Source organism: Dasypus novemcinctus, chromosome 10 (assembly GCF_030445035.2).
Source record: "Dasypus novemcinctus isolate mDasNov1 chromosome 10, mDasNov1.1.hap2, whole genome shotgun sequence".
Taxonomy (NCBI): Eukaryota; Metazoa; Chordata; class Mammalia; order Cingulata; family Dasypodidae; genus Dasypus; species Dasypus novemcinctus.
In genome coordinates, this window is record NC_080682.1 from 65,351,022 (window position 1) to 65,367,902 (window position 16,881).

Consider the following 16,881-nt stretch of genomic DNA (forward strand, 5'->3'; position numbering starts at 1 on the left):
GTCCTCCCCCCCATTAATATAGTATTCCTTTTTCTGGTATTAGAAATAAGGGGGAAAGAATTAAATTTATTGAGTAGCTACTACATGTCCAATGCTTTTTACAAACATTATCTCTTTTTAGCCTTATAATAATTTTTCAAGGTAGGTAGTACTATCCCCCTTTTGTAAATGAGAAAACTTGTTTAGGGTCTTGAAGAAACTTGTTTAGGGTCTTGAAGAAATAAAATGACTGAGCTGGCATTTGAAATTGACCTGTGTGACTCCAAAGTCTACTGTCTCTCCAGGGCCCAGGAATACAACCACACCAGTGTGGTTTAAGGTCAAAGAACGTGCACGAGGTGATTTATAGATCTATCACTGTACAGTTGAGCAGAAACACAGGGACCAGTGCAGTGTGGGGTCAAGAGTGGTCTCCCACAAGGAAGAAATGGAGTTCTTGACTTGCCCATATGGTTCTCAAAAGTGAGTATATTTGTGCTTTTGTCACAGATACTGTTTTTTAAAATATTTACTTTTATTCATTTATTTATTTTTATTCCCCAACCTCCCCCCCCCTCCCGCCAGGGGTTCTTTCGTCTGGCTGCTGGTGGTTGCTCACTTTCTCCAGGAGGCACCGGGAACTTCTTCCCGTGGGCTTTGGTGGTGGCTTGAGGCATCTGCTCATTGCAGTGGGTGTGGCATCTAGCTCGTTGTGGCGGGCGTGGCGTTTACTTGTCTTCTTTAGGAGGCACTGGGACTCAAACCTAGGACTTCTCATGTGGTAGGCGGGCACCCAACTGGTTGAGCCACATCTGCTTCCCCAGATATTTTTAAAAAATGTTTATTTGATAGAGTGAAGGAGTCTTTAAATTATGGTTAGAAACTGTTTTCAGAGAGCAAAGCAGTTAGTGCAACTTTGGTGAACTTGGTTGTAGTGAGTGACCTCACAGAAGTGTTTTTCTTGGAAGATTCTTTCAATTCAGCCTCTGCCTGCCTCTGGATGGCTGCTGCAAGGGCCACCCATAAGGGCTCGCCCTTATCTTGCTTGGTGCCTTCCCTCTGACTGGGAAGAACTCCAACCCTGATCCTTCCTTCAGTCAGCTGGGGCAGTTCAGCCCAGACATGAGGGGGATTTGTGCTCAGGCCAGTGAGATTGGCCTTACTGCGCTGGCCAGTGATTTCTGAATGACCCACCGCCCCCACACAAACACCCCCCAGGCCGTTTCACCCCCACTTCTCCCTTCCTGGAAAAGAGCTCTTTCAGCCTTGGGCTGCTTCCTAGAGTTACTTGGCTTACTTAGTTTGGGGGGGTGGGGTAGGGTGGGAAGAGGAGGCAGCCTCCAGGTTTTCCTGGGGAGAGGGAACTCAGGCCATCTATTCCTTTCACCATAGGCAACCACTCACGGAATTTTCCCATGTGTGTGAGGTTCTCAAGTTTCCCAACCTGTTCACCGTGAGCACTTGGAGTTGGCTTTTTAGCTCAGAGAAAATGCTCTGAGCTGCTAGGACAGCAGTTTAGCCTCGGGGCTTTGACTAAATAAATAAGGGGGACCCCTCCCCCATCCTGATCCTTTTATTTTTCAAAGACAGGTCTTTCCACCGGTGCTGAAGCCTACGGGGAGGACTCTGGCTGCTGCTGCCACCGCCATGGGCAGCTGGGGGCCTCCCTCTCTCCAGCCCGATTAAATCACACTGCGATTGAAGGTTGGTATGGGAAAAACAACGGCAGATGGGCGGTCAGCAGGGAGGCAACGAGCAACAGTGCGTGCTCTTGGCATCCTCCCTTGCCTGAAGTCGAGGAGGCACTGTAAATAGTATGGTGATTAAAAGTATGGGCTTTGGAGTCACCTAAGTCTTGGTTCAAATCCCAGCAACATCACTTACTGGCTGGGTGACCTTGGATAAATTTGTATCCCTGTTCTGAGTCTCATTTTCTTGGAAGGGGGGGTGGGGATAATAATACTGTCTCTTGGGTTTGTTTTGAGGATTAAATGAGATAATACATGGTGGGAATAAATACTTACAGCAAAGCTTAGAAAATAGCCAGTGTCCAGCCAATGTTAGCTGCAGTGATTTTGCCATTATGTAAAATATTCAGCACAGTCCCTGGCCTTGAGGAAATACTCTATATAAGGTAGACCATGAAATGGACCATGAAATGCCAGGGTTGGAAGGGATCATTCAGGAAGTCAATTAATTTAGGCCTTCAGCTTTTACAGATGAGCGTGCTGAGGGGCAGGGAGGAAGATGGGCTGGTCTAGGATCGCACTCCTAGCTAGCAGCAACGAGGGCTGCCTTGGTTGTGCTGCTGTAGTCTCTCCCTCTGAAGAGCACCCAGACTCCTGCCTTGCTCTTTAAACTTAGTTTGGGAGTTATAAAGGTGGGTTTGCTGGAGGAAATGCCACTTTGCAATGTTGTTCTGACAGGCTGCCGTTTTGTTTGATTTGGGAGCAAATGCCATGGTGGGAAAACAAAAAAAATACTGGCCTTGGAACGGCAGATCTAGGTACAAATTTTACCTGCAACTCACCAGTTCTGTGGCCTTGGGCCAGCAACTCAACTCTCTGAGATCCAGTTTCTTCTTTTTTAAAATGGTGTTCTAAACAGTATCCAATGCAGAATGTGGTTGGGACAATTAAATGTGCTCATATAAACTGCTTAGAAATGCCTGGCACACAGTGCTCAATAAATGCTGCTGCTATAATTATTAAAGGTTGGGTTGCAAGGACTGAATACTTGGGAACTCTGTCCTTGGCCCTGGCTAATTTTGTGCTGACATGGCAGGGTTAGTGGCCTGGGTCAGGAGACAGGGGGGTTGGCAGACTGCAGCGAGGCTGAGGCGACCCTAAGGGGATTGCAGAGAGTGGGTTTGCAATCCTGGCGTGGATTCAGGGTGGAGATCTGGAAGCCTGAGCTTTCTGCATGGCTGGTGGCATTGAGAGACACGGATCTGCCTCACTTTTATTTTTCTGCCACTGGAGCAGAGGCTTTTCTCGGTTCAATCAGGAGTCAGGGGCAAGGCCAAGCAGAGGAGAGGGCAGCTGTCTGGGGAATTCAGGCTGGAGTGGGCTCCGTGCCCAGACCTTGCAGCCTGTGATAGGGACAAATGCAGCAAAATGTGTCATCTGTGCCCAGCCCCCCACCTTCCTCATCCAGCTGCTTAGCAGAAGGAAGGAAACTAGCATTTTCCCCCTGCCATTGTGTACCTGACAGGTTCATCAATCTTAGCTCAGCTCATCTTCTTGACTCTCCAGTCTGCTCTTACTCCTCTTGTACTGAAAAGGAGATGGAGGGACGCCCAAGGGCACATGGAGGGGTGGAGCCAGCATTCCAGCCCCGGGTCTCTGACTCCAAAGACCACCCGCGGTGGCCACAGCATGATAGTTCTTGCTGGCCTAGCCAGGATATACCAGCAGCATCTGATTTAGCCTGAATCAGTGCAGCGTGAGGCTAAAGGAGACAGAAATACACCTACAGGCAGGCAACTGGCAGTGGTGGTTTCAAGAAAAGAGAAGATGGAGATCAAGACACATTCCTGGTTCAAGTGCTCCTCCCCGGCCCCCCGCCCTTTTACCTTCCTGCCCCTAGTGCCCTGGATGGACCCTTGCCCTGGAGGGCAGGCTGTCCTGGTGCCAGCCCAGCAGGCTCCGTCCTAACAACAATAGCTGGAAGGGCCTCTTGGAGCAAGTACTTCCTGAAGTGCCCAGAACAGCCACTGTCCCTGCAGCTCAGGAACAATCACAGCGCACGCCTGCTTCCGTGCTCCTTCCCAGCACCTCCTGTGCCTTCGGAAGCACCTCTGGGTTATTGCTACTGTGGGCTCCAAACTACAGCAGGGATGGGTTGATGTCAGTTGCGTGAAGCCAAGGTTCAGATGACTGGAGCGCCTAACGGTTGTGGGACGGCCCTCAGTTTTGTTTTATTTTTTTTCGGTTGTAGCTGGAATAAAATTCTGGACCCTGACCATACTTACATACATAACATACGAGTTATGTTCTTCTGACATTTTTCTTTGGGCTTTGTAAACAGTCTCTAGAAAAAGAAAAAGACAAAGAAAAGAAACACAAAAGGGAGCAAACGAATTCTGGAGTCAGACTGTATATTTATTCATTCAACAACACTGAACGAGGCCTGCTAGGTGCAACACAAAAAAGAATTATTCAGGTGCTCACTTCAGCAGCACATATGCTAAAATTGGAATGATACAAAAAGATTAACATGGCCCCTGCACAAGGATGAAATGCACACTCGTGAAGCGTTCCATATCTTTTTCTTTCATGAACTATAACAAATGTGTAATACTAATTCATGGTGTTAATAATAGGGGATGTATGGAAAAACGATACCAAATGTAAGCTAGGGACCATAGTTAGGTAATAGTCTGCTGATGTTCTTTCATAATCTGTAATAAATTTTCCACAACGGTGTAAGGTGTTGGTGGGGAGGTGATGTATGGGAATTCTGCACATTATGCATGATTATTTTGTAAACTCACAACTTCCCTAATAAAAAATACATATTAAAAAAAGAATTATTTGGTATTCATTCGCTTACTGATGTGTTCATTCCTTCATTTCATAATAATGATGGAGCTCTTACCATGTTCAGGGCATTGTGGATGTGGTAATGTCTGTGCAGCTTGGACCCTGCTATGTTCACCTTCAGGTAGAGTGTAGATGAGTAGACCAGCAGTTGAAGTACCTGGTTTACGTGGTGTGTGCTGGGAGAGTGGAAGTGCAGGGCCATGGGGCGCACACAGCAGGGCAGCCCACCCAGAGCAAGTGTCCTGGAGGATGGAAAGTTGAGAGCCCAGGGAAGAATGAGTTTAGAGAGTGGAATGGGAGGATATATACATGTGAAGAAGGTGAGAAGGGTGGTGAGTTTTCCAAAGAAATGTCAAGGAGGTCCATGTGGCTGGATTGTGAGGGGAATAATAACGCAGAGTGGGTGCAAGTTCAGTCTCTGGATCCAGCCTGCCTGGCTTTGAACCCTCATGGGGCCCCTTCCGACTGGGTGCCATTGGCCAAACTACCCCACCCTTCTCTTAACTCTGCTTCCTCATCTGTAAAAGGGAGATGTGGAAAATAATAGAACCTCCTTCCTAGGTTGCGGTAAAGAGGAAAATGTGCTGGTATGCATAAAGTGCTGGAATCATAACTGTCGTTCAGTAAGTGGGATAGAAGTGTCAGCTATGGTCAGGTGGGGAGGGATGCACAGGGGGCTTGGAGAAGTGACCAAGTCAAAGCCACATGGCTGTAGAGAGCTCTGACCATGGGCCAAGCACTGGCAAACTAAGCAGAATCAGAAAAACCAAGCTCCTGCCTTCAGGGAATTTGCAGTATTGACTTACTGTTTTTTTGTGTGTTTTTTTCAAAAAAGTTCTAAATTGACTTTGGAGTCAGAGAGACCTGGATTCCAATCTCATCTCATCTGTGTGACCTTGAGCAAGTCATTTGCCCTTTTTGAGCCTCACTCTTCTCATCTGTAAGATGGGCATAATTATACAGGGTTGGAGTGAAGATTAACTGAGGTAATAATAAATAGCACAGAAAATGCAGTTTTGGTAAATGATTTAAGAGAAATAACCACAACACAAGGGAGAATATCTTATAACAACCAGAATGATGATGCCTTTGGTAGTAGCTACAACCTCTTAGAGGTTCTTGATCTTAGAATAAAGATGTGCTTATCCCACGGGCTTCACCCCCTGTTGTCCCATCCTTGATCTCTTTCTACATCAATTACCCTGCTTTGTACATGTACTGTCTACAGGGTTCCATCTCCAAATCTTCAGATTGCAGGTTTCCTAGGAGAACATTTACTGGGGGAAGTCTTTCTGACTCCCGGATGCAGTGAAGTTTATGTCCTCCTGCTATATTCCCTCATAGTATCTGCCTAGACTAAGCTCCAGGAAACCTTGGCTCACATCTCTTTTGCTCATTTTTGTACTCCCAGCACTTTGCATGGTCCCCATAGTAAGAACCTAATGAATATTTACTAAATGAATGAATAAATGTGAATGCAACCCAAGATTGAACACCTAGAAAGGGAGAAGAAGATAGAATCTGTACCTAAGTTCCAAGCAACACTTCCAGAGCACAATTTTCAAGGCACCTCTGCATTCCCTAAGTCAAAGTGCAGACTATGAGACTCCACTCCTATGCTGGGCAGCAGTGTTACCCGTACGTCACACTGTCATGAACTAGAAGGCTGATTAAAAGCTTATGTAAATGTTGAAAACTTTGGCAGTATTTGTTTTCCTCGGATTTTGCCATGACTCAATCACGGGAATTTTTCAAAAGAGAGCGCTTTCAGAGAATACCCACACCCAACTGTGGAAACCTTAGAAGAATGGAGTGCAGAGGAAAGTTCCTAGGCGAGGGATTAGGGGACTCTGAACAGGTTTCAAAGGCATCTGGAGGCAAGATGTCAGTGTGAACTTGTTTCTCTGACACAATCTGAAATGCTTTTAACTAGCAAGCTTCCAAGAGGCTTTTAAGTGAAGAGGCTGATGTTGTAGGGTTATAAATAAATGGATGTTTGTGGTGACTTCACAGTGGTTCATGTGACAAGGTGAACTTTGGGAGAGGAGATTATGCCTTGCATCAACAGCTTAATTGCAGCTTCTACCTCTTGGTTCAGTGAGCAGGAGGAGAGAGAAACCTGGATGAGAACTCGAGGACCTTTTTTCTCTAATCCTAGGCTTGCCTCTGATGAGTTGTGTGACCTTGGGCAAAGTTATTAAGCCTTCTCTGCCTCAGTTCCCTCATCTGCCCAATGAGGTTGTAAAAACCTCATTAAAGTGTTGTGAAAATGACTTGTATTAACAGGAGCAAAAACTCATTGGACACAATATGTGTCGGCACTTGTATGAACTCTGTTGTTCTCCACAACCATCTATGAAGTAGGTTACTATTACCTCCATTTTATAGATGAGGCAACCGAGTGAAAAGCTAAACACCTTGACCAAGGCCTTACAGTTGGTAATTGGTGGAGTTGGGATTGAAACTCAGCTTGTCTGCTTCTGGAGTCAGTTTTAGTAACTGTGACTATATAATACTGCCTTTTTAGGTAGGGAATGAATGTGGACAGAAGGGCTTTATGGAGAACAAAGCCCAATTACTTGCTGGCTGGTTAGGCTCTCATCAGAGAGAACTCAGTGGCAAGGGGGAATGGTAGAGTGGCTCTTGGCCAGAAAAAGACATTATGTCTCTATGCTTCCTGCCACCTCCAGAAGGTGAGGCTGGCATTTTTCTTTTTAGTATTAGGGAATGAAAGTGCTGAGGCTCTGGGCTTTGGAGATAGGCTTGGCCACTGCCTTGATGTAAATTGCTAATCTCTTCTGAGTCTCAGAGTTCACCTGAAAAATGGGATGATCAAGGTTATTGGATGTTGGGTGGATTGCACAAGAAAATGGCTGGCAAACAGTAAGTGCTCAACAAGTTTCTCTCCTCCTCTTTTTATCATGGTCCCAAGAAAAATGAATTTATTTGGTGGCAATTGTACTCTGAAATTGGTTAGCAATATGTTTGTTCTCCAGGTTCTTAGAATATTCTGCAATTTAGGTTGTAAGTGTTTCCAGGTCAGGGTGATTGATAGTTTTTAGGCTCATTTCCATATTCACACTTGTTTACCAAGGAACAATTTCCTTGTCCTTTGGCCTGAAACAGATGATTATTTCCCGTGAGATTTTAGCCTGGTTGGGGGTAGGGGCCAAACCCCATTCCAGTGATGAGCTGGTAATGGACACGAAACATGAGACTATTGGATTCCAGACACATTTCCTGTGCCAGGTTTCTGTGCCAGGTGTCTGAACCCAGAAGGTTTGGTTGTTCAGCTGGGATGCCTGCTGACTGGGTTGACTGTGACCTTGGATGGGGTACTTGAGAGACTGAAAAAGCCTTCCTATCAAGGAAGAAGGAAGCCAAGAGAATCAGGGCCAGAGAAAACAGATGCAAAATCCAGTAGGTTCATGATGGATGGGGGTTGTAAACAAAACATAAAAGCTAGATTGGATCTGGAGACAGTCAAGATACAAATGAGGAATGTTCTGATTAAGCCCCGGTAGATATGTATGACCTGAATTAATGGAAAAGTGGGTTCAAGTTGTGTGAGAGTGCCAGGTGTTTTAAGGACAGAGGATGGAGATGGACATAAGATGGTTTATACGTTGGAAGACAGCCAGAAAAAAACCTGGAATTCCCTGGCCATATCAGGCTGGGAGCAAACATTCAAGCCAGCGAGTCTCATTGTAACAATGAAAATTAACTTTGGTCACCCCACCTAGGTGATGAAAATAATATTTGCACATACTGAATACTTATTATGGACCAGGAACTATACATGCAATCTCATTAAATTTCTACAGTAAGCCTGTAACATTAGGATCTATTTTTCTCCCATCCTATGGTGAAAAACCTGGTGTTTAGGAATATGGAATTATTAACTGTTGGCCAAACAACCGTGCAAACAGAGTATCTCAGACTCTGCTCTAATAGCTACTTAGAGGTGGTGGGGAGATTAGATTTCCCTTCACCAGACAGAAAAGTGTTTTACTTTGTTCATGCTCTCAGGTGTTGATATGGTCATGACCACAGATTAATAGAACATCAGAAACACCCACCCAACAGGTCAGTCCTGTTCCTATCACTCCTCCAAGTTTAGGTAAAATCTAGGGACCTAAAGGCTAATTTTGGGATAGGCCCAGTTGTGAAGATTATGGGAGGTGGTCTCTTACCTCTACCTCGTTCATTCAATATATATTACTTGAAGTGCCTGCTTTGTGTCACGGAATGATCTGGACACTGGTAACATGAGAGATAGACCCTGATTTCATAGACCTTGTAATCCAATGGGGGTGAATGACATGAGAACAGGCAATTACTAGTATGATAAGTACTATCACAGAGGAAGCCCAGGGTGTTACAGGGACTTGTAAATGGAGAGTCTAATACTTAATGGGATTATAGAAGACATCCTGAAAGAAGTTAACAACTAAACTATATCCATACTTGTGAGGAGTTGTTAAGGAGCAAAGTTTTCCAAGAATTGTGTCATTAAGGCTTAGGAATTTTCTCACTCCCAAGGGAATAGAGATTTTTTTTGTATAAGTTGGGACTGAGCAGAACTCTAAAAGAAATATGAAAAATTCTAATAAAAAATTAAACACATAATATTAAATAAGAAGAGCTTGTCTCCTCTATCTCCCTTACCCTCAGCACTGAGCTGATCCCCTCCAGTTCAGTTTTTGAGTCCTGGTTGACACTGACCAAAGAAGGGGTATTTAAAAAAGGGGGGCCGCCAAGAGAGAAGTCTTGAAACCCTGATGTGGGAGGAATGGGTTAGGTTTTGAAGGGGGTACAGTGAGGCAGAAAGGGAAAGTCTAGTACTGTGTCTGGGACACAGTAGGCCTGCATCCTCTTCCTCCATTTACACACAGGCACATACAAGCACACCCTGCAGAAGGAATGCCCTAAATGACTCAGGGTCATTAATAACATGACCACTTGTGAAGCCCAAAGATTAGACAGTCAAAAGCCAGGAGTCTGTGGTGTTGAAGTGGCGCTGGGTGGGAAGCGCTCTCCCCAGAGACTGAGGCAGGGTGCAACTTGCCTGGGGAGGGCTCATAGGATGCTTAGACCGTGAGTCATGAAGGTCTTAAATGAATAAATAGCTGTCTCTCTGCTGTGATTGTTGACAGAACTGGTGACAGCTTACCTTTACAATTGCCAAGGAGAATCTGACTCTGATTTTTGACAAGTTCAACTTTCCTAAACAGTCAGGCCCGCCAGAGGGACCACTATGAACAGAAGCCTGGACAAGGCAATGGTAATGAAGAACTCTGGGTGATATTTAGAGGCCTGAAATCAGAAGAGCAAACAACTCCTCCTAGGCAAGGAAGAGTCATCATTGGGAAGGGAGGCCTGAAGGACGAAGGTTTTCTGCTTCTAAGATTGGGGATATGTTATCTTGGATCTTCATTTGGCTAATTGGTCACAGAGTACCACCTTGTTAATAATTTTAGAGCTTCATAATTCTGTTGAGAAGGAAGATCATTCTCTTTCTAGAAACAGCTATGATCTAGAAGGTGTTTGTTTACAGGAAACAAAAAAACCTAATTGATAGTGGCTAAATAAAAAAAGATGTTTAATTATCACATAAAATTGGGAGTCTGGAGGTCGGTAACTAAGGTGAGAACAGCAAATTGAAGGTGCCTTCAGAGCCAGATACTTTCAGTCCTCCACGTGTAGGTTTTGGATCCTTTGATTGCCTCATGATTTGAAAATGGCTGCTACATCTCCAAATACCACAATAGCATTCAAGATAAAAAGGTGTGGGTGGAGGTGTGCAGTGGTACAGGAGCATTTTCCTAGAATGACTATGCAATTTTAGCTAGAATAAAATAAATATCCCAGAAACTCTCCCAGGAGACATACGCTTACATCTAATCGATAAGAATCTTATTAGACAGAACTGTGTTATATGGCCACCTTTAGCTGCAAAGGAGCCTGGGAAAGTGTGTTTCTGGTTAAGGTTATTGGCATAGCCATGAGTGATGTAGACCAATTGTGTTTCAACCCCTAAAGTTTCTGGGGACCTTACTGTCTTCAATAATACTGGCATTCTATTGGCAAGGAGGAAGGTTGTTGGAGATAGGCAGATTGTTTCTACCACAAATATTAAGAAACCTAGCCAAACATTATAATATGAAGACCCACCATTTATACAAAGGGAAAAATCAAGGACAGAGGTGTGAATTTTCAGGATTTTCAAGGCAGGGAGGTCTTTAGGAATGTGATGGAATCCAAAGACTCTCAGTGTGTGCTGATACAGAACTGCAGAGAAAAACAAGACTGCCAATGCCGAGTCACCTAACCTGTCCTCTCTTGTACTTATCCTCTGAGGCCCAGGTCAAATTTTCCTGCTTTAAAAGCCTTTCCATCCCTTCCAGGCAGAGTTACCCAGCCCCTCCTCCATGCTCCCCATTGCAATTTGCACCCTCCTTGATTATAGGAGTCACCTCATTGAGATTCAGAGTCAATGTTATTCATCAGGTCCCTTCTCTGGCCTGGCCCTGTGCTTAGTGTCTCTCTGCATCAGTTCAGGGGAGTCATTCCATGACTTCCCATTGCCATCACATAATGGGCATCCACAGACAGTAAACTCAGGCGACATTTTATCTTGGCATACAAGACCCTTTATGATGTTTCTGCTTGATTCTCCAGTCTCACCTCTCCCCCTCCCTTCCGTTACCCTGTATTTCAACCATTCTCAACTAGTGCAGGCTGCCTTTGCACTGTTGCTCCTTCTGCATAGAATACTCTTTTTTCCCTTCTGTGCCTGGTCAACTTTCATGCATCCTCCAGGCCTTGGCTTATATGTCATTTCCTCTAGAAAGACCTCCAGGCCTGGTGCCAGGTGACCCATGTCTGTGCTCTTTCATTCCCACATGTCGCTCTGTTACTCTATGACTGTTGGCAAACAACTGTAGGCACCAACACTTTTCTTCTGAAAAAAAAAAAAAAGGAAGTAGAAGAATTAGTTTTCCATGTTTATTCTTTGTGTAAGTGAGGAAGTCCCCTTTGTTTTATTTCCCAAGTGAAGTATCACTCTGAAGGCTGATCTCTAAAACAGATAATTCAGGTCGTCTGACTGAAGCAAAGATGTACTTGTTTCCTATTCTCACTGTAACAAATGATTACAAATTTAGTAGCTTAAAACAGCATACATCTATTATTCTGGTTCTGCAAGTCAGCAGCCCTACATGGGTCTCATCAAGGTGTCAGTGGGACTGAGATCCTTTCTGGAAGCTCTAGGGGAGCATCCATTTCCTTGCATTTTCCAGCTTAGAGACCTTCAGAGCTCTTTGGCTTATTACTCCTTCCTCCATCTTCAAAGCCAGCAAAGTGGCATCTCTCTTTCTGACCTTCCTTTCATTGTCAGATCTCTCTCTTACTAAAGACAGGGAAGGTTTTCCACTTTTAAGGACCCAGGCAATTAGATTGGACCCACCCAATCAAATTGGACCTGCCCTGGATAATCCAGGATAATCACTTTGTCTTAAAGTCCTCCACTTAATCACATCTGAGAAAGTCCCATTTGGCATGGAAGGCAACATGTTCTCAGGTTCTGGGGAATAGGATGTGGACATCATTGGGTGACCATTATTCCATTATTTGCCTACCACAAGGCAAAAGAAAAGCGGGCTGGTTAGGGAGGCTGGATCTCGCCCAGCCTCTTGCCCTCATGGTGGTTCCTGGAATCTGAGAGCAAAGTTTAAGACCTCGATGAGTTCTAAGTTTCCTTCTGGCTTTTATGACTGAGTGGAATAGCTGGAAAGTTACTGTGTCCCACAATTTTCTTATAGGTAAAATGAGAATTACGTGTCTATCAACCTGATAGAATTGTGCTGAAGTTGAAGGAAACCATCGATGTAAAACATTTAACCCAGTGTCTGTCACATTGTAACTGTTCAGCGAATATAAGTTATTTTCATTATTAGATGCCCCAACGTCCCTTCACAATCTAATATTCTGGTTTTATCAACTTACATCAAAGCAGATCTTCAGCAAAGGGGATGAGAAATTGCTTTTCCTGGGTTATTTAGCTATCACACTGCAATTTTAAAGATATTTTAGCTTACCTTGAAAGCAAAGCACATATTTTTGTGCCACTGGGGTTAGAGACATTTTTGTTCTTTTGAACATCTGGAGAAAGCAGGGAATACGGTGCGTATCCGTGAGGATGAAGAGACTGGCAATGGCAGGGGTCCACTCACACCAGAAGGCAGTGTGCAGGCCCTGGTATTTATTTAGGAATGTATAAAAAGGGCTGAGGCTATGGCTGTGAGACGGTTTATGAAACACAAACATTGGGAAGTTTACTAAATTTAAGCTCAAATTTTATAGCTTCTGGAAGAAGCACTCTGTTCCAGATGACAATAAAAATCCGGTCTTCTAAAGGTAAATAGACCTTCATATCCCTTTTGGAGAAACTAACCCACAGAAATGTGCAAGGGAGGGGCCACTCTGATTCAAGGGAGACATGTCCTCCTTGTCTTGCCTCCAAAGCCTCGTGGCATCTCTGAGCTAGAGCTGTTCCTCCATGGACATCAATGAGAGTGGCCTTGAGTGCATTTATCCTTTCCGACTGAGTAACACCACTTGGGGGATTCTACTCTAATATGAAATCTCAAAATGCGGAAAAACTTTATATACAAAGTTACTTATTGACGCTTTATTCATGTAGCCCTAAATGGAAAACAAACTCAAATTGTCTGACATTAAAGGAAGGGCTTGGTAAATGATGGCACATCCAGATATCGGAATATAAGGCAGCCAGTGCTTACAAAGAGCTTGGAGTAATGAGAGAAACTGCTTAAAGTATGTTACCTGAAAAAAACAAAGATGCAGGATACATATTTGTATACGTAGTCTAATTAGGAAATGTATCAAAAGGTTATTTATGGTTGCTCCCAGGTATTTGGATTTTGGGAAGGGCATTTTCCCCACCCCCTGTTTTTAATATCCGCCCCCCCCATCTTTTACAACTGAATGAATAGCATAATGGTTAAACACCTTGGGTATGGATCCAGACTAATTGTGTTCAAAATCTGGTTCCTACTGGCCTGTCCTTTAACCTCTCTGATTCTCAGCTTTTTCATCTGTCCCATGGGGATCATAATATTTCCTGCCGTGATGGGCAGCAGATGCAGCCTCAGTGGTGAGTGCCTGCTTTCCATGTACCACGAGGTCCTGGCTTCAATCCCCTGTACCTCCTCAGAAATACCAAACAAATAAAAACCAAAAACATTTCTACCTTGTAGGATAGCTGTGAGCACTAAAGAGATACTCCAGGTGACTGCCTTGGCACAGCACCTGGCACACAGCAAGTGCTGAAGAGATGTCAATGGTATTGTTATCTTCAGATTTCAAAACTATCTCAAATAAAACTAAAAAGTTTCTAAGGAGGAATATACACTTGTAGATCAAAGACTAAATTACCCCCAAAGGTGGCTATTGAACAAATTTTCTTTGTTCTGGTCACTTTTGATATTTTGGAAAGCAGCTAAATAGTCAAAGCTGTTTGAATAAGAATATTCAGTTCTTCTATTGGGAGAAAAATCTAAGACCCCAGCTTTTTCCTCAGCCATGAACATCCTCTGCTCTTCTACCTTCTCTCAGAGTCAATTCTCATCCCTCAGCAATTTTGGGAAGTCTTTCTAGATGCTTATCTTTGTATCCATCAATTGTGTATTGGTTTGGCTATGCATTGTGGAAAGCTGACCAGAGTGGCATAAGTGAGTGTATTGGGATCTATAGCTGCCTAATACATTGCTTCAAAATTCGTGTCTTTAAACTACACGCATGCATTATCTCTGTTTCTGTGGGTCAGGAGTCTGGGCCACCTGGGTCCTCTGCTCAGGGTTGTACGTGGGGGCAAATTGTCAGCTGGCCTGTATTCTCATCTGGAGGCTTGACTAGGGAAGAATATCCACTTGCAAATTCACTCAGGTTGTTGGGAAAATTTATTTTTCTTGATGCTGTAGAATTGAGGGCTCTGGCTTCTTGCTGGCTGGAGGCCACCTTCAGCTTCTAGAGGCCACCTGCAGTTCCTAGAGGCTACCCACAGTTCTTCGAGGAACGCCATCAAGCCAGCAAGGAAAGTCTCTAGAGGAAGTCTGCTGGCAAGATGTCTTACATAACATAACATAATCCTGGGAATGGTATTCCATCACCTTTGCCATATTCTATTGGTTAGAAGCAACTCAGAGGTCTTGGCCATGCTCAAGGAGAACAGATAATACAAAAACCTTACAGTCTGTCTCTCATGGTATGAAGAAGGCTGAGCACGGGCAGACCAGAGCTATGGAGCAGTCCCACTTTTCATCTTTGTTTCACCATTTTTCATCCTTTTGATTTTAAGATACATGTGGCTCCTTCAGGCTTCACATCTTCATTCAAAGAAGGAAGAAAAGGGATAGGGTAAATGACTCATGCCAGCTAAGTCTGACTCTTTTGATATCAGGGAAAGAGATTCCCAGAAGCCCCATCCATACACATGTCCAATTGCTTCTGTGGACCTGATTCGCATCGCCTGGACACTTGAACTGCAAAGGCCATTGGGAACATTTGTTTGTTTGTTTAGAATAGGGTCTATTGTGATCCCAACAAAATTAGCAATCTCTGCCACAAACATTTTCAGTGCATGGACACACAGGTTAAAACTTCCGTTGACAGCTGGCCTATGAATAAGATATGAAGCTAGAAGGAGAAAATTAATGAAACACCCTTTGCACAGTGCCTGGTACATAAAAGCTTCTCAAAAAACATGGCCTCTTCCCTGCCTTTCCCCCGTCTCCTGTGTTGCCTCTGGGTTTGAATGCTCTGAGCACAGCAGCACCCCCAGAGTTAAGCACTCTGACAAGCAGACAAGTTTGCCTTTGGAGCTTCAGAGGAAAATTTATGAGGGACGAGCATAATAGCCCCAGCGGGAATGATGCCAGGGGACTAGCAACTGTAACACCCTTATTTGCTCTGGGGAGGAGAAGCTTGGAAACATTTTATGAGATTCCAGAAGCAGCAAGGTCATCAGTTTTATGGCCATCCTCCTTCATTTGTAAATATAGCCTTTGAATGATAATGTTTGGGCTCCTCCACAAGAACAAGGTTGATATTAGATCTTGGATTGGGGGACAATAAAATAAGAAAAAGAGACTATTTTGTGCCACTGACAATGCAGAATTCTGAGTAACTTTAGACCCCAGCAAACAACAACAGCAACTCAGCTTGCATTCAGAGAGCTTCATTTCCAGGTTGCCTTGCTGTAAATGTTCCTGTGTGTGTCTGAGGCAGGAAATCTGACTTGCCAGGTCACAAGAGAAGCAACACATGTTTACCATCATGCTCATTTTCCAGTCAGCTGTATGTGTCTGGAGGAAAGCTCTTGGTTACTTAGGCCTGTTTGCTATGATAAAGTCAAGGCCTAGGGGAGGACTGCCTCCCAGCCAAGCTCCGTGTGTTCTTGTAAATAGGAACCCCCTTCTCCATTGGTACCTGGGCCTCTTTCCTTAATTGCCCTCTGTAGTGTGGCTTTTGTTACAGCTGAATAGTAGGCGGGACTCAGGAAACATTCAGCTTCCCTTACCTGGCCAGTTGTCAGGGTCTGAAGTTGGCCATGGGTAAAGGGATGCCCTACCTTTGGGTTTCTTTTCTTTGACCAGCCACAAGGAAGCAAAGCAGTAAGTGAGCCTGTGCCTGGGGCTAAGGAATGGGTTGTGGAGGCCGGAAGTGACACAGAGGCAGGAAGACAATTTCCATAAATGGATAAAATTCTCCTTTATAGGCACAATTGTTGGCATGTAATAAACTTGATGAATATTTGTTGAATGAACAAATGAGTGATTTCATTTATTTAATCAATATTTAGTGAGTGTCTAAATTCTGATGATGCAATGAAGAAACTGACAGACAAGATTTGAACTCTCTTGGAAATTAAATTAAGATGGAAGGAGGGGATAAGGACAATAAAAAATCAAGGTGCAATATAATTATTTGGGCTAAGTCCAGAACAAAGAGATGGCACGAGTGTTGATTTCTTCAGGAATGAGCATTCCTGGCAAAGCTAGAAACACGATTCTGGAAGGTGGAAAGCAGATGCGGATATGAGAGCATAACCCAGATACTTCAGCTAAGGAGAGGACTCATCTTTCTTCTAGAACCTGGACAAGATCAGGAACCAAAAAAAGCAAGCAAACAAACCAAAGCAAACCAAACCAAACCAAAACAAAACAGGAACAAACAAACAAAAAAACACAAGTAGAAAAGGGAAGTAAGAGGCAATGTTAAAAACAGTGGGTTTGATGGAAAACCTCTATGCAGAGCCCTGGCTCTCACTTTTGCT

At 44.1% G+C, this 16,881-nt stretch overlaps 1 long non-coding RNA gene and 1 other non-coding gene across 2 annotated transcripts in view; both read left to right on the forward strand.

Moving 5' to 3' along the window:
• The first annotated feature begins 1,473 nt into the window (after window positions 1-1,473).
• Window positions 1,474-16,881, forward strand: part of LOC105745732 (uncharacterized) — an 87,298-nt gene continuing 71,890 nt past the window's right edge. Inside the window, exon 1 of the long non-coding RNA XR_009187611.1 lies at window positions 1,474-1,683. This is a non-coding gene — a long non-coding RNA (uncharacterized lncRNA). The remainder of the gene's footprint in view (window positions 1,684-16,881) is intronic.
• Window positions 4,144-4,249, forward strand: LOC111763163 (U6 spliceosomal RNA). Its single transcript, XR_002796079.1, has one exon. It is a non-coding gene; the product is annotated as a U6 spliceosomal RNA (small nuclear RNA).